We start from the raw sequence: 18,623 nt of genomic DNA, 5'->3' as shown, positions 1-18,623 counted from the left end.
GCAAATCTAAGATTTTCTCCTATGTTTTCTTCTAAAAGTTTTTAAGGTTTAAGGTTTATATTTAGATCAGCAACCCATTTTGAGGTAATAATTGTATGAGTGTAAAATATGCATCAGAATTTATTTTTTTCATATGGATAGATAATCTTTACACACTATTTGTTGAAAGGATCATTCTGTGTTGTCTTCTTACATTTGTCAAAAATCAGTTATCCCTATGTGCGTCAATCCATATCTGGACTCAATCCTAACCACTTATTTGTCTTTATCACACTGTCTGGATTTACTGCATCTCTGAACTAAACCTTGAAATTGGATCTGTAGTTCTGCACCTTTGGTATTATTCTCTTTCAAAATTTTATTGGCTACTATGGGTGCTTTGCAGTCCCATATTTTAGAAGTAGTTTGTCAACTACTAAAATAAAATCCGACTATATTTACATTATTATTGTCTAGTCACTAAGTCATGTCTGACTCTTTTGCAACCCCATTAACTGTAGCCTGCCAGGCTCCTCTGTCCATAGGATTTCCCAGGCAACAATACTGGAGTGGGTTGCCATTTCCATATCCAGGGGACATTCCCAACCCAGGCATCAAACCTCTGTCTCCTGATGTGGCAAGCAGATTCTTTACCACTGAGCCACCAGGGAAGCCTGTAGTTTTATTAAGAATACATAAATAGGGCTTGCTTCAGCAGCACATATACTAAAATTGGAATGATACAGAGAAGATTAGCATGGCCCCTCGGCAGGGATGACATGCAAATTTGTGGAGCATTCCATATTTGTAATGGATCAATGAGCTGGAAGATAAAATCGTGGAAATAACTGCTGAAGAGCAGAATAAAGTAAAAAGAATGAAAAGAACTGAGGATAGTCTAAGAGACCTCTGGGACAATATTAAACTCACCAATATTTGAATTATAGTGGTCCCAGAAGAAGAAGAGAAAAAGAAAGGGCATGAGAAAATTTTTGAAGAAATTATAGTTGAAAAGCTCTCCAACATGGCAAGGGAAATAGTCATTTAAGTCCAAAAGGCACAAAGAGTCCCATACAGGATAAACTCAAGGAGAAACTCGCCAAGGCACATACTAATCAGACAAAGATTAAACACAAAGACAATTAAAAGCAGCAAGGGAAAAGCAAGAAGTAACATACAAAGCAAGCCCCATATGTCTAACAGCTAATCTTGCAGAAGAAACTCTGCAAGCCAGAAGGGAATGGCAGGATATATTTAAAGTACTGAAAGGGAAAAATCTACAACCAAGACTACTCCAAATCTGGCAAGCATCTCATTCAAAATTGATTGAGAAATAAAAAGCTTTTCAAACAAGCAAACATTAAGACAATTCATTACCAGCAAACCAGCTTTACAATAAATGTTAAAAGGACTTATATAGTCAGGAAATACAAGAGAAGAAAAAGATCTACAAAATCAAACCCCAAACAATTAAGAAAATGGCAATAGGAACATATGTACCAATAATTACTTTACATATAAATTAATTAAATGCTCCAACCAAAAGACATAGACTGGCTGAATGGATACTAAAACAATACCCATATATATGCTGTCTACAAGAAAACCACTTCAGCCCTAAATATTGAAAGTGAGAGGATGAAAAATATATTCCATGCAAATGGGAAGCAAAAGAAAGCTGGAGTAGCAATCCTCATATCAGACAAAATAGACCTTAAAATAAAGAAGATTACAAGACATAAGAAAGGACACCACATGATGATCAAGGGATCAATCCAAGAGGAAGACATAACATTGTAAATATCTGTGCATCCAACACAGGAGCACCTCAATACATAAGACAAACACTAACAGACATAAAAGGAGAAATTGACAATGAACAATAACAGTAGTAGATTTAACACAGCAATGGGCAGATAATCAAAACAGAAAATTAATAAGGAAACATGTCTTAAATGATACATTAGATGAGCAGACCTCATTGATATCTTCAGGACATTCCATCCAAATGCAGAATACAACTTCTCAAGTGCACATGGAACATTCTCCAGGAGAGACCACATCTTGGGTCACAAATCAAACCTCAGTAAATTCAAGAAAATTGAAATCATATCAAGCAACATTTCCAACAACAATGCTATGAGGCTAGATATCACTTACAAGAAAAACACTGTAAAAAGTCACAAACACATAGGGATTAAACAATACATTTCTAAATAATGAACAGGTTACTAAAGAAATCAAACAGGAAATCAAAAAAATCCTAGAAACGAATGACAATGAAAACACGACAACTCAATACCTATGGATGCAGCAAAAGCAGTTCTAAGAGTAAGTTTATAGCAATAAAACCCTACCTCAACAAACAAGAAAAACATCAAAAAGACAATATAACTTTATACCTAAAACAACTGGAAAAAGAAGAACAAAAAACCCCCCAAAGTCAGTACAAGGAAAGAAATCATGATCAGAGCAGAAATAAGTGAAAAATAAATGAAAGAAACAATAGTAAAGATTAATAAAACTAAAAGCTGGTTCTTTGAGAAGATAATAAAACTGACATATGTTGTCATTATAGACATGCCTGAACCAGCTAAGTCTGCTCCTGCCCCTAAAAAGGGCTCTAAAAAAGCTGTGACCAAGGCCCAGAAGAAGGACGGCAAGAAGCGCAAGCGCAGCCGCAAGGAGAGCTACTCCGTGTACGTGTACAAGGTGCTGAAGCAAGTTAATCCGGACACTGGCATCTCGTCCAAGGCCATGGGAATCATGAACTCCTTCGTCAACGGCATTTTTGAGCACATCGCTGGCGAGGTATCGCACCTGGCACATTACAACAAGCGCTTAACTATCACATCCAGGGAGATCCAGACCACTGTGCACTTGCTGCTACCTGGGGAGCTGGCCAAGCATGCCGTGTCTGAGGGCACTAAGGCTGTCTTCAAGTATACCAGCTCCAGGTAAATATAATATGCCTAGCTGCTGTTAACAGAGAAGGCAATGGCACCCCACTCCAGTACTCTTGCCTGGAAAATCCCATGGACGGAGGGCCTGGTGGGCTGTAGTCCATGGAGTCGTTAAGAGTCGAACATGACTGAGCGACTTCACTTCCACTTTATCCAGACTCATCAGGAGAAAAGAGAGAAGAATCAAATCAACAAAATTAGAAATGAAAAAGAAAGAGGTTGCAAGAGGCAAGGCAGAAAAACAAAGTATTATAAGACTTTTATGAAAAAAGAAAAAGGCAATAAAATGGATAACCTGGAAGAAAAAGACAGATTCTTATAATTCAGTCTTCTAAGACTGGACCCGGATGAAACATAAATTATGAGCCACCCAGTTATAAGCACTGAAATCAAAACTTTGATCAAAAAAACAAAAGTCCAGGACCAGATGGCTTCACAGGTGAATTCTATCAAACATTTAGAGGATCTAATACCTATCCTTCTAAAACTATTTCAAAGATTTCAGAGGAAGAAACACTTCCAAACTCATTCTACAAGGCCACTGTCACTCTGATACCAAAACCAGGCAAAGACAACACAAAAATAGAAAAGTACAGGCCAATATCACTGATGAACATAGATGCAAAACACTCAACAAACTTTTAGCTAACAGAATTCAACAACGCATTAAAAAGCTCATACACCATGATCAAGTTGGGGTTATTCCAGGAATGAAAGGATTCTTCAGTTCAGTTCAATCATTCTGTCATGTCCAGCTCTTTGTGACCCCATGGACTACAGCACGTCAGGCTTCCCTGTCCATCACCAACTCCCAGAGCTTACTCAAACTCATGTCCATTGAGTCGGTGATGCCATCCAACCATCTCATCCTTTGTAATCCCCTTCTCCTCCCACCTTCAATCTTTCCCAATGTCAGGATCTTTTCCAACTGTTCAATATACATAAATCAATCAATGCAAAGCACCATATTAACAAATTGAAAGATAAAAATGTATGATCATCTCAATAGATGCAGAAAAAGCCTTTGACAAAATTCAGCACCCATTTATGATAATAACTCTTCAAAAAATTGGCATAGAAGGAAACTATCTCAACATAGTAAAGACCATATATGATAAGCACACATCAAACATTATTCTCAGTGGTGAAAAACTGAAAACATTCCCTCTAAGATCAGGAACAAGACAAGGGTGTCTACTGTTACCACTATTATTCAACATAGTTTTGGAAGTCCTAGCTACAGCAATCAGAGACAAAAAGAAATAAAAGGAGTCAAGATAGGAATAGAAGAAGTAAATCTCTCACTGTTTGCAGATGACATGATAATATATATAAAAAACCCTAAAGATATTATCAAAAATTACTAGAGCTAATCAGTGAATTTAGCAAATTCGCATGATACAAAATCAATACACAGAAATCACTTGCATTCCTTTATACTAACAATGAAATAAGAAAGGGAAATTAAGGAATCAATACCATACAACACTGCAAAAAATTATAAACATTCTACAGATTCAATGCAGTTCCTATCAAATTACCAATGTCATTTTTTACAGAACTAGAACAAAAAATTTCACAGTTCATGTGGAAACACAAAAGGCCCTGAATAGCCAAAGCAGTCTTGAGAAAGAAGAATGGAGCTGGGGGAATCAACCTTCCTGACTTCAGATTATAATAAAAAGCTACAGTCATCAAGACAGTATGGTACTGGCACAAAAACAGAACTATAGACCAATGGAATAAGATAGAAAGCCCAGAAATAAACCCATGCACCTGTGGGTACCTTATTTTTTACAAAGGAGGCAAGAATATACAATAGAGTAAAGACAACCTCTTCAATAAGTGATGCTGGGAAAACTGGACATCTACATGTAAAAGAATGAAATTAGAACACTTCATAACACCATACACAGTGATAAACTCAAAATGGATTAAAGACATAAATGTAAGACCATAAACTATAAATCTCTTAGAGGAAAACAATAGACATTGTTGTTCTATATCAACAGAAAACTTGTTGATATAAATCAAATCAAGATCCTCTATGAACCACCTCCTAGAGTAATATAAATAAAAACAAAATTAAACAAGTGGGACCTGATGAAATGTAAAAGCTTTTGCGCAGCTAAGGAAACTATATAAACAAGGTGGAAAGACAACCCTTGGAATGGGAGAATATAACAGCAAATGAAACAACTGACAAAGGATTAATTTCCAAAATATACAATCAGTTCCAATATACAACTCAATATCAGAGAAAACAAACAACCCAATAAAAAAGTGGGGAAAAGACCTAAACAGCCATTTCTCCAAAGAAGACATACAGAAGGCTAACAAACACATGAAAAGATGCTCATGTCGCTGATTATTAGAGAAATGCAAATCAAAACTACAGTGAGATATCACCTCACACCAGTCAGAGTGGCCATCATCAAAAAGTGTACAAATAATAAATGCTGGGGAAGGTGTGGAGAAAAGGGAATATTCTTGCACTGTTGGTGGGAATATAAATTGATACAGGCACTATGGAAGATGATAAGGGGAATCCTTAAAAGACCAGGAATAAAACCACCATATGGCCCAGCAATCCAACTCCTAGGCACATACCCGGAGGAAACCAAAATTGAAAAAGTCATATGTACTCCAATGTTCATTGCAACACTATTTACAATAGTTAGAACATGGAAGCAACCTAGATGTCCACTGACAGATGAATGTATCAAGAAGTTGTGGTGTATATATATATATATATATATATATATATATATATATATACACACACACACACACACACAATGGAATATTCAGTTCAGTTCAGTCGCTCAGTCATGTCCGACTCTTTGCGACACCAGGCCTCCCGCTCCATCATGAACTCTCAGAGCTTACCCAAACCCATGTCTATTGTGTCGGTGGTGCATCCAACCATCTCATCATCTGTCGTCCCCTTCTCCTCCTGCCCTCAATCTTTCCCAACATCAGGGTCTTTTCCAATGAGTCAGCTCTCCGCATCAGGTGGCCGAAGTATTGGAGTTTCAGCTTCAACATCAGTCACTCCAATGAATACCCAGGACTTATCTCCTTTAGGATGGACTGGTTGGATCTCCTTGGAGTCCAAGGGACTCTCAAGAGTCTTCTCCAACACCACAGTTCAAAAGCATCAATTCTTTGGCCCTCAGCTTACTTTATAGTCCAACTCTCACATCCACACATGACCACTGGAAAAACCATAGCCTTGACTAGACAGACTTTGTTGGCAAAGTAATGTCTCTGCTTCTCAATATGCTGTCCAGGTTGGTAATAACTTTCCTTTCAAGGAGCAAGCATCTTTTAATTTCATAGCTGCAATCACCATCTGCAGTGATTTTGGAGCCCAGAAAAATAGTCAGCCACTGTTTCCCATCTATTTCCCATGAAGTGATGGGACCAGATGCCATGATCTTAGTTTTCTGAATATTGAGCTTTAAGCCAACTTTTTCACTCTCCTCTTTCACTTTCATCAATAGGGTCTTTAGTTCCTCTTCACTTTCTGCCATAAAGGTGGTGTCATCTGCATATCTGAGGTTATTGATATTTCTCCCAGCAATCTTGATTCCAGCTTGTGCTTCTTCCAGCCCAGTGTTTCTCATGATGTACTCTGCGTATAAGTTAAATAAGCAGGGTGACAATATACAGCCTTGACGTACTCCTTTTCCTATTTGGAACCAGTCTGTTGTCCCATGTCCAGTTCTAACTGTTGCTTCCTGACCTGCATATAGGTTTCTCAAGAGGCAGGTCAGGTGGTCTGGTATTCCCATCTCTTGAAGAATTTTCCACAGTTTATTGTGATCCACACAGTCAAAGGCTTTGGCATAGTCAATAAAGCAGAAATAGATGTTTTTCTGGAACTCTCTTGCTTTTTTGATGATCCAGCAGATGTTGGCAATTTGATCTCTGGTTCCTCTGCCTTTTCTAAAACCAGTTTGAACATCTGGAAGTTCACTGTTCACGTATTGCTGAAGCCTGGCTTGCAGAATTCTGAGCATTACTTTACTAGCATGTGAGATGAGTGCAATTGTGTGGTAGTTTGAACATTCTTTGGCATTGCCTTTCTTTGGGATTGGAATGAAAACTGACCTTTTCCAGTCCTGTGGCCATTGCTGAGTTTTCCAAATTTGCTGGCCTATTGACTGCAGCACTTTCACAGCGTCATCTTTCAGGATTTGAAACAGCTCAACTGGAATTCCATCACGTCCACTAGCTTTGTTCGTTTTAATGCTTTCTAAGGCCCACTTGACTTCACATTCCAGGATGTACAGGTAAGTGATCACACCATCGTGATTATCTGGGTCATGAAGCTCTTTTTTGTATAGTTCTCCTGTGTCTTCTTGCCACCTCTTCTTAATATCTTCTGCTTCTGTTAGCTATAATCCTAAATGCAGTGGAAAATTGTTTTGAAGCATCTAATAATTACAGTCTTTTACAGTAGGAAATTCTTACTAACAAAATTCATAGAAACTCAAAAGAAATTACCTGAAAGGATGCTATAAATAGAAAAGAATGATGAATATTCCAAGTAGGATCCAAAATAGAAATGATATAGAGCAATATAAGGGCTTCCCAGGTGGTGCTGGTGCTGGTGGTGGTGGTTGTTTAGTCACTAAGTTGTGTCTGACTCTTGAGACCCCAAAGACTGTAGCCTGCCAGGCTCCTCTGTCCATGGGATTCTCCAGGCAAGAATACTGGAGTGGGTTACCATTTCCTTCTCCACAGGTGGTCTAGTGGTAAAGAACCCATCTGCCAATGCAGGAGACATAAGAGATGCAGGTTCAATACCTGGGTCGAGAAGATCCCCTGGAGGAGGGCATGGCAACCCACTCCAGTATTCTTGCCTGAAGGAGCCTATGCACAGAGGAGCCTGGTGGGCTATAGTCCTTAAGGTCACAAAGAATTGGATATGAATGAAGCAACTTGGCACACACACAAAGCAATATAAAACAGAATGAAAATTGAAAAACCAAAAACCACTCTTAGAAAAATGGACCAGAGAATTCTTGGTCCAATGGTTAGGATTCAGTGCTTTCACTGCTGTGGGCCTGGGTTTAATCCCTGGTCCTGAAAGATCCTGATAGCCATGTGTCATGGCCAAATAAATAAATAAATAATCTGAGGAAGGTAGAAATTAAAAGGAAGAAAAATGAATCAAATTTTTCTCTATTAATAAATGAATGATCTGTGTTTGCACTTTAGGCCTAGAAATGTCTCACTTACAAGAGGGAAAGCCCACGAAGAGAAGGTATGCAAATGTCTAGCAGTTGAATTTTCTCTTCTGCCTTTAAGGCACAAAACACAGGTGCAGGAGTATAGTTTGGCCACCCCAGTTTTGTTTGGCAGAGTTTGTTGGCACCTGGTTATGCAGGCCTACTTGTTCAATACAGAAATCATAGCCAAGTATATTTAAAGGAAAAATATCATTTATAAATGGTATATCTTAAATTCACAATCCAATACCAAAACATGTGAGGATAATGGTTTAACTCAGCTAATCTTTGACAGTGATGGAAGCCAAGAGCTGTTCCAGAAAGAATTGGCAGGGGAACTTAAAGGGGTGAATTCAGGGTCCTGGGTGATGAGAATCATTATTTGTTATTATTTTATTATAATTCTACATGCTGTGAATACTGAGATTGAGCCTGAGCAGATATGCGAAGCACTGAACCTTCAGGAATTTAGCTTTGCCCTCCTTTAGTGCTCTAAGTCTTCCAGATATCAGGGCCAGATGAGAAGGCAGAAAAGGCTCCTCCACACAGCTAGAGCTTTCTTGCTTGCCCTTCCCCCTGGGCTTATTGTCCTTACATCTCTTACATCTGAGCTTTATGTCCTTACATCTCCAGGCCAATTGTGCAAGCTTTGGAGATATGCTTGTCTCCTGCAGCAGAAATGCCTGCATGTGTGTGCCTCTCTCTTCCATTACCCAGGCTCCCAGCCACTTGCTGTTGGCCTGGGTCATGCCATGTTCCAGGCACTGGAGCTGGAGGTAAAGGATGTCCAGGCCTTTCCATCAGAGTGGCCACCTCCAGGATGGTTGGGAGGAGGTAGGAGGAATGTGGCTGTTGTGTTATGTATCAGTCGCAATCATGGTAAGAAAATCACACACACTCTGTATTCATCTGCTAGAAACTGTGTGTTGAAGTGGGACTGTGTAGGGGGCTAGGGAATCCACCAGAGTGAAACCAGTTCCTGCATCTTAGGGGATCAAGAGGAAAGAGAGAGGACATATATGTACAGGCTTCAGGGACATCTTGAGGAAATGTGTGCATGAAAAATTTGTCAGTAAAGCCTACCTTTTCATCATAGTAACTGGGTTTGAAGTTTCTATAAACCTTCACAGGTATATTTCAATTTACATAAGGATTCTCTCTGCATGTTTTCAAAAACCTAGGCAAAAAGACTCATCTATGATTGGCCTGCTCTGAACTCTTCAAAAGAATCTTTTGTTTGAATCAGGGCGGAATCACACACCCAAGGATGGGGAAGACCTGCTAGAGCAGGTGTGGGCCATGGCACAACATTCAGCCACCTCTGTGTCTGTAACTGAGCACACAAGGGGGCATACTTCAGGAGGAAGGGTGCATACCCAAAAGGGAGTACAATTAAGGTATTGCTGCCGTTTATGTCAGAGAATGTTCCGCCTATGTTTTCCATTAAGAGTTTTATAATATCCAGGCTTACATTTAGGTCTTTAATCAATTTTGAGTTTATATCGTTTTATAGTGTTACAGGGTGTCCTAATTTCATTCACTTACATGTAGCTTTCCGGTTTTCCCAGACCACTAATTGATGGAACTGTCTTTTCCCCGTTGTGTATTCTTGCATCTTTGGTCATAGATTAGTTGACCATAGTTGTATGAGTTTGTCTCTGGACTTCCTATCCTGTTCCATAGATTTACATTTCTCTTTTTGTGGTTGTGCCATAGTGCTTTGACTACTGTAGCTTTGTAGTATACTTTGAAGTCAGGAAGGCTGATTCCTCCAACTCCGTTGTTTTTCTTTCTCAAGATTGCCATAGCAATCTTGCCAAAGATTTGTTTGGGGTCTTTCCTGTTCCCACACAGTTTATAAAATTTGTTGTTCTAATTTTGTGAAAAATGCCTTTGGTAATTTGATAGGGTTTGTATTGAATCTGTAGATTGCTTTGGGTAGTGTAGTTATTTTGACAATATTAATTTTTCTAATCTAAGAGGATGGTATATCTCACCATCTGTTTATATCATCTTTGATATCTTTCATCAGTATTTTATAGTTTTCTGAGTACAGGTTTTCTGGTTCATTTCCTAGAGTAGTGGAAATAAAAACAAAAATAAACTAATAAGACCTAATTAAATTTAAATGCTTTTGTACAGCAAAGGAAACTATAAACAAAACAAAAAGAAAACTCACAGAATGGGAGAAAATATTTGCAAACAGAGCAACTGACAAAGGGTCCAAAATATGCAAATAGCTAATGCAACCCAATATCAGAAAACAACCCAATCATAAAATGGGCTGAAAATATAAATAAATATCTCTCCAAAAAAGGCATTAGATAGCCAAAATAGACATGAAAAGATGCTCAACATCACTAATTTTTAGAGAAATGGAAATTATAATGTAATATCACTTTACATCAAGCAGAATGGCCATCATTTACCTACACTGTTGGTAGGAGTATAAATTGGTACAGCCACTGTGGAGAACAGTATGGAGGTTCCTTAAAAACCTACAAATAGAATTATCATATAATCCAGCAATCCCACTTCTGGGCATATATCTAGAGAAAACCATAAGTCAAAAGGACATATGTACCCCAGTACTATATACAATAACCAGAATATGGAAGCAATCTAAATGCCCATTGACAAATGAATGGACAAAGACAATGCGGTACATATACTCAATGGAGTATTACTCAGCCATTAAAAAGAACTAAATAATGCTGTTTTCAGCAACACAGATGAACGTAGAAGTTTCATACTGAGTGAAGTAAGTCAGATATTGAAAGAAAAACATCATATGATATTTCTTATGTTGTTGTTTAGTCACTAAGTTGTGTCTGACACTTTTGCTACCCTATGGACTGTAGCTTGCCAGGCTTCTCTCTGTCCATGGGATTTCCCAGGGAAGAATACTGGAGTGCATTTCCATTTCCTTCTCCAGGGGATCTTCCTGATGCAGGGATCAAGCCCACATCTCCCTCATTGGCAGGCAGATTTTTTTTACCACTGAGCTGCCTGGAAAGCCCAAGATATTGCTTATATTCAAATCTAAAAAAAAAAAAAAAGAGTACAAATTAACCTAGTTATAAACAGAAATAGTTATATATATAAATATAATAGATAACTAGTAAGGACCTACTGTGTAGCACAAGGAACTCTACTCAATATTCATAATAATATATATGGAGAAGAATCTCAAAAGGGATGGATATATGTATATACATATATATTTTCACTTTCACTTTAGGGTACACCTGAAAATAACATAACATTGTAAATCAGTTGTACTCATTTTAAAAAAAAAGCTGTATATTTTCTTTTTCCCTTTTTCTTCTGTAAAATAACAGCAGAAATTCAATTCTTGGGGATCTGAATTAGAATCAGGGCAAGTGAATTTTTAGAAACTGTGGTTTTTAATAATGAGGCAGTAGTAAAGTGTTTGACAGAGTATTCAATTGAAACATGTCTTCTATAGCAGCAGTTTCCAATCTTTTTGGCACCAGGGACCAGTTTCATGAAAAATAATTTTTCCACAGAAGAGGGCTGGGATATTGGTTTTGGGATGATTCAAGCACATTACACTTATTGTTCACTTTATTTCTATTATTACATTGTGATATATAGTGAAATGATTATACAACACACCATTATGCAGAATTATTGGGAACCCTGAGCTTGTTTTCCTACAACTAGACAGTCCCATCTGGGCGTGATGGGAGACAGTGACACCTGAAACATGTAGCTTATGTCCAAGTCTCCTCCAATATCTTGTTTTGGTTGCTATTACTGCAAACAAACCTGCTTCAAAAAGATAGGATCTTGATAATGGAAGCAGGCGCTTGAGTGCTTTTGTGGCAACATCAGGATATTTCTCCTTGACTATAATTAAGAACATATAGAGATTTGAAGTTGTCTCAAACATTTTAAAAATTAATTTTTTTCCTTCTGTGAATTATATTTTTACATTTTAATATAAGCTGAATGAGATCTTTATTCAAAAGGATATTTAATTATTTGTCTGTAACATTTGATTGCAAGTATTTTTCCTAGTTGTACATTTATTTTATTTTTATATAATTAAAATTATTTTTAATTGAAAGATAATTGCTCTGCAATATTGTGCTGGTTTCTGCCAAACATCAACATGAATCAGCCATAAGTATACTTATGTGCCTTCCCTTTAAACCTCCCTCCTATCTCCCTCCCAGTCTCATTCCTCTTAAGTTGTTACAGAGGAAATTCCCACTGACTATCAGTTTTACATATGGTAATGTGTATGAGTCCTTGTTACCCTCTCCACATATCCCACCCTCTCTTTCCTCCCCTCACCAAACCCCTGTCCATATCTATTCTTGAAGTCTGTGTATCCATTGTGTGCTAAGTCACTTCAGTTGCGTCTGGCTCTTTGCAACCCTATGGATGTAGCCTACCAAGCTCCTCTGTCTGTGGGATTATCCAGGCAAGAATACTGGAGGGGGTTACCATGCCCTCCTGCAGAGGATCTTCCCAACCCAGGGCTTGAACTGGCATCTCTTGATCTTTCTAACCCAAGGATCAAACCCACATCTTTTACATCTCCTGCATTGGCAGGCAGGTTCTTTATCAGTAGTTCCATGTAGGAAGCACACGCTACCCTGCAAATAGATTCATCAGTATGATCATTATAGATCCCATGCATATGCATTAACATACGATATTTGTTTTTCTTTTTCTGACTTACTTCACTCTGCAAAATAGGCTCAAGGTTCATCCACCTCATTAGAACTGACTCAAATGGGCTCCTTTTTGGCTATTATGGGCTCCTATTATGGCTGAGTAGTGTTCCATTGCATACATGTACCACAACTTCTTTACCCATTCATCTGATGATGGACATCTAGGATGCTTCCATGTCCTGGTGGTGGTTTAGTCACTAAGTCGTGTCTGGCTTTTGTGACCCCATGGACTGTAGTCTGCCAGCTCCTCTGTCCATGGGATTCTTCAGGCAAGAATACTGCCATTTCCTTCTCCAGGGGATCTTCTCAACCCAGGAATTGAACCCAGGTCGCCTGCATTGCAGGCAGATTCTTTTTACCAATTGAGCTACAAAAGAAGCTCAGTCCTAGCTATTGTAAATACTGCTGTATCAATTTATATTCCATCCAACAGTGGAAGAGGGTTCCCTTTTCTCCACACCGTGTGGAGTATTTATTTGTAGATTTCTTGATGATAGCCATTCTGACTGGTGTAAGATGATATCTCGTGTGGTTTTGATTTTCATTTGTCTAGTAATGAGCTATGTTGAGCATCTTTTCATGTGTTTATTAGCCATCTGTATGTCTTTTGATAAATGTCTGTTTAGGTCTTTTGCCTATTTTTTGATTGGACTGTTTGTTTTATGGGTAATGAGTTGTATGAACTGCTTGTATGTTTTGGAAATTAATCCTTTGTCAGTTGTTTCATTTGCTATTATTTTTTCCCATTCTGAGGGCTGTCTTTTCACCATGTTTATACTTTCCTTTGATGTGCAAAAGCTTTCGGTTTAATTAGGTCCCACTTGTTTGTTCTTGTTATTTCCATTGGAGGTGGATCATGGAGGATCTTGCTGTGATTTATGTCATAGAGTGTTATGCCTGTGTTTTCCTCAAAGAGTTTTATAGTTTCTGGTCTTACCAGAACTAGTTTAAGTCTTTAACCCATTTTGTGTTTAATTTTGTGTATGGTGTTAGGAAGTATTCCAATTTTATTTTTTTACATGTAGTTGTCCAGTTTCCAAGCAGCATTAATTGAAGAGGATATCTTTGGCCCATAGTATGTTATTCCTTTGTAAAAATAAGTTACCCCTTGGCGGGTAGGTTTCTCTCAAGATGGCTTTGGTTATTCAGGTCTTTTGTGCTTCCATATGAATTGTGATATTTTGGTCATATTTCTGTGTGAAAAGTGCCACTGGTAATTAGATAAGGATAGCATTGAATCTGTAAATTGCATTTTGTAGTATAATCATTTTGACAATATTGAGTCTTCCAACCCAGGAACGTGGAATATCTCTCCATTTCTTTATGTCATCCTTGCTTTCTTTCACCAGTGTCTTATAGTTTTCTGGATACAGCTCTTTTGTCTCCTTGTTGTTGTTGTTTAGTCACTAACATGTGCTCAACTCTTTGCAACCCCATGAACCCAAATACATCAGGTTTCTCTGTCCTTCACTATCTCCCTGCGTTTGCTCAAACTCATGTCCATTGAGTCAGTGATGCTATCCAACCACTTCAACCTCTGTCGCTCCCTTCTCTTGTCCTCAATCTCTCCCAGAATCAGGGTCTTTCCCAATGAGTTGGCTCTTCACATCAGATAGCCAAAGTATTGGAGTTTCAGCTAGAGCACTAGTCCTTCCAATGAATATTCAGGGTTGATTTCCTTTAGGATTGACTGGTTTGATTTCCTGGGGACTTTCAAGAGTCTTCCCCAGCACCACATTTCAAAACTATCAATTCTTCAGTGCTCAACCTTCTTTATACTCCAACTCTCACATCCCTACTTGACTCCTGGAAAAACCATAGCTTTGACTTTACATAGCTTTGACTCCTGAGACATCTGTATGCAGGTCAGGAAGCAACAGTTAGAACTGGACATGAAACAACAGACTGGTTCCAAAAAAGGAAAAGGAGTGCATCAAGGCTGTATATTGTCACCTTCCTTATTTAACTTATATGCAGAGTACATCATGAGAAACGCTGGGCTGGAAGAAGCACAAGCTGGAATCAAGATTCACAGGAGAAATATCAATAACCTCAGATATACAGATGACACCACTGTTATGGCAAAAAGCGAAGAAGAACTAAAGAGCCTCTTGATGAAATTGAAAGAGGAGAGTGAAAAAGTTAGCTTAAAGCTCAACATTCAGAAAATTAAGATTACGCCATCACTTCATGGCAAATAGATGGGGAAACAGTGGCTGACTTTATTTTTGGGGGCTCCAAAATCACTGCAGATGGTGATTGTAGCCATGAAATTAAAAGACGCTTGCTCCTTGGAAGGAAAGTTATGACCAACCTAGACAGCATATTCAAAAGCAAAGACATTACTTTGCCAACGAAGGTCCATCTAGTCAATGCTATGGTTTTTCCAGTAGTCATGTATGGATATGAGAGTTAGACTATACAGGAAGTTGAGCACCAAAGAATTGATGCTTTTGAACTGTGGTGTTGGAGAAGACTCTTGAGAGTCCCTTGGACTGCAAGGAGATCCAGCAAGTCCATCTTAAAGGAAATCAGTCCTGAGTGTTCATTGGAAGGACTGATGTTGAAGCTGAAACTCCAATACTTTGGCCACCTGATGCAAAGAACTGACTCATTTGAAAAGACCCTAATGCTGGGAAAGATTGATGGTGGAAGGAGAAGGGGACCTCAGAAGATGAGATGGTTGGGTGGTATCACCAACTCAGTGAACATAAGTTTGGGTAAGCTCTGGGAGTTAGTGATGGACAGGGAGGCCTGGCATGCTGCCTAAGAGTCGGACATGACTGAGCGACTGAACTGAACTGACTATACAGACCTTTATCAACAAACTGATGTTTCTATTTTGTAATACACTGTTTAGTTTTATCATAGCTTTTCTTCCAAGGAGCATGTGTCTTTTAATTTCATGGCTATAGTCACCATCCACATTGATTTTGGAGCTCGAGGAAATGAAATCTGACACGGTTTTCACTTTTACCCCATCTGTTTGCTATGAAGTGTTGGGACCAGTTGCCATGATCTTCGTTTTTTGAACACTGAGTTTTAAGTCACATTTTACATTCCCCTGTTTTACCTTCATCAAGAGATTCTTTAGTTCCTCTTCACTTTCTGCCACTAAAATGATATCATCTGCATATCTGAGGTTGTTGATATTTTTCCTGGCAATCTTGATTCCAGCTTGTGAGTCATCCAGCCCAGCATTTTGTATGATGTACTCTGTATAAAACTTAAATAAGCCAGGGTGACTATATGAAGCCTTGACATACTCCTTTCCCAATTTTGAGCCAATCCATTGTTCCATGTCCGGCTCTAGCTGTTGCTTCTTGACCTGTACACAGGTTTCTCAGGAGGCAGGTAAGGTGGTCTGGTTTTCCCATCTCTTCAAGAATATTCCACAGTTTGTTGTGATCCACGGAGTCAATAGCTTTAGCATAGTCAAGGAAGCAAAAATAGATGTTGTTTTGGAATTCTTTTGCTTTTTCTTTGTTTCAGCAAATGATGACAATTTGATTTCTGGTTTCTCAACCTTTTCTAAATCCAGATTGTACATCTGGAAGTTCTCATTTCAGGTACTGCTGAAGCCTAGTTTGAAGGATTTTGACCATTACCTTGCCAGCATTTGAAATAATTGTAATTGTGTGAATATTTGAACATTCTTTGGCATTGCCTTTCTTTGGGATTGGAGTGAAAACTGATGTTTTCCAGTCCTGTGGTCACTACTTAGTTTTCCAAATCCGCTGGCATATTGAGAACAGTGCTTTAATAGCATCATCTTTTAGGTTTTGAAATAGCTCAGATGGCATTCCATCACCTCCACTAGTTTGTTTGTAGCAATACAAAGAATTTTTAGGTAGGTTTCAGTTCAGTTCAGTCACTCAGTCGTGTCCAACTCTTTGCGACCCCATGAATCGCAGCACACCAGGCCTCCCTGTCCATCACCAACTCCTGGAGTTCACTCAGACTCATGTCCATCGAGTCAGTGATGCCATCCAGCCATCTCATCCTCTGTCGTCCCCTTCTCCTCCTGCCCCCAATCCCTCCCAGCATCAGAGCCTTTTGCAATGAGTCAACTCTACGCATGAGGTGCCCAAAGTACTGGAGTTTCAGCTTTAACATCATTCCTTCCAAAGAAATCCCAGGACTGATCTCCTTCAGAATGGACTGGTCGGATCTCCTTGCAGTCCAAGGGACTCTCAAGAGTCTTCTCTAACACCACAGTTCAAAAGCATAAATTCTCCAGCGTTCAGCTTTCTTCACAGTCCAACTCTCACATCCATACATGACCACTGGAAAAACCATAGCCTTGACTAGATGGACCTTTGTTGGCAAAGAAATGTCTCTGCTTTTCAATATGCTATCTAGCTTGGAGTAAATGTCTTTTAATTTCATGGCTGCAGTCACCATCTGCACTGATTTTGGAGCCCCAAAAAACAAAGTCTGACACTGTTTCCACTGTTTCCCCATCTATTTCCCATGAAGTGATGGGACCAGATGCCATGATCTTCGTTTTCTGAATGTTGAGTTTTAAGCCAACATTTTCACTCTCCTCTTTCACCTTCATCAAGAGGCTTTTTAGTTCTCCTTCACTTTCTGCCATAAGGGTGGTGTCATCTGCATATTTGAGGTTATTGATATTTCTCCCAGCAATCTTGATTCCAGCTTGTGTTTCTTCCAGCCCAAAATTTCTCATGATGTACTCTGCATAGAAGTTAAATAAGCAGGGTGACAATATACAGCCTTAACATACTCCTTTTCCTATTTGGAACCAGTCTGTTGTCCCATGTCCAGTTCTAACTGTTGCTTCCTGATCTGCATACAAATTTCTCAAGAGGCAGGTCAGGTGGTCTTGTATTCCCATATCTTTCAGAATTTTCCACAGTTTATTGTGATCCACACAGTCAAAGGCTTTGGCATAGTCAATAAAGCAGAAATAGATGTTTTTCTGGAACTCTCTTGCTTTTTTGATGATCCAGCAGATGTTGGCAATTTGGTCTCTGGTTCCTCTGCCTTTTCTAGTAGTAGATATCTTTTTCATTTTATAGCTATGGTAAATAGGTTGGTTTCTTAATTTGTCTTTCTGATTTTTCACTGTTAGTGTATAAGAATGCAAATGATTTCTGTGTGTTGTTTTTGTATCCAGTGACTTTGCTAAATTCACTGATTATCTCTAGTAATTTTCTGATAGTATCTTTAGAGTTTTCTATATAGTGTCACATCATATGCAAACAGTGAGAGTTTTACTTCTTTTCCAATCTGGATTCATTTTCTTTCTTTTTCTTCTCTGATTGCCATAGCTAGGACTTCCAGAACTATGTTGGGCAATAGTTATGAGAATTGGTACCCTTCTCTTGTTCTTGATCTTAGGAGGAATGCTTTCAGTTTTTGACCATTGAGAATAACGTTCGCTCTGAGTTTTTTATATGTGGCCTTTCTTGTGTTGAGGTAAGTTCCCTTTATGACCGATTTTTGAAGAGTTATTATTATAAATGTGTGCTGAATTTTGTTGAAGGTTTTCCTACTATCTGTTGAGATTATCATATGCTCTTAGCTTTGAATTTTTAATATGGTGAAGCACATTAATTGATTTGAGTATATTGAAGAATCCTTGCATCCCTGTGATAAACCCTTGGAAGAAAAGTTAAGACCGACCTAGGCAGCATATTAAAAAGACATTAGTTTGCCAACAAAGGTCCATCTAGTCAAGGCTATGATTTTTCTAGTAGTCATGTATG

At 38.6% G+C, this 18,623-nt stretch overlaps 1 protein-coding gene and 1 non-coding gene across 3 annotated transcripts in view; both read left to right on the top strand.

The window, feature by feature from the left end:
- The window catches only part of GABRG3 (gamma-aminobutyric acid type A receptor subunit gamma3), an 828,707-nt gene that overhangs the window by 443,803 nt on the left and 366,281 nt on the right, over positions 1-18,623 (top strand). The gene's annotated exons all lie outside the window — the stretch shown is intronic.
- On the top strand, positions 682-788 carry LOC147349833 (U6 spliceosomal RNA). The gene has a single exon (XR_015150798.1). It is a non-coding gene; the product is annotated as a U6 spliceosomal RNA (small nuclear RNA).

Source organism: Bos grunniens, chromosome 21, assembly GCF_055505025.1.
Source record: "Bos grunniens cultivar Pamir isolate PY7600 chromosome 21, Bosgru_T2T1.0, whole genome shotgun sequence".
Taxonomy (NCBI): Eukaryota; Metazoa; Chordata; class Mammalia; order Artiodactyla; family Bovidae; genus Bos; species Bos grunniens.
The sequence above is the reverse complement of the archived record's forward strand: the minus strand, read 5'-3'. Positions and strand labels throughout refer to the sequence as shown.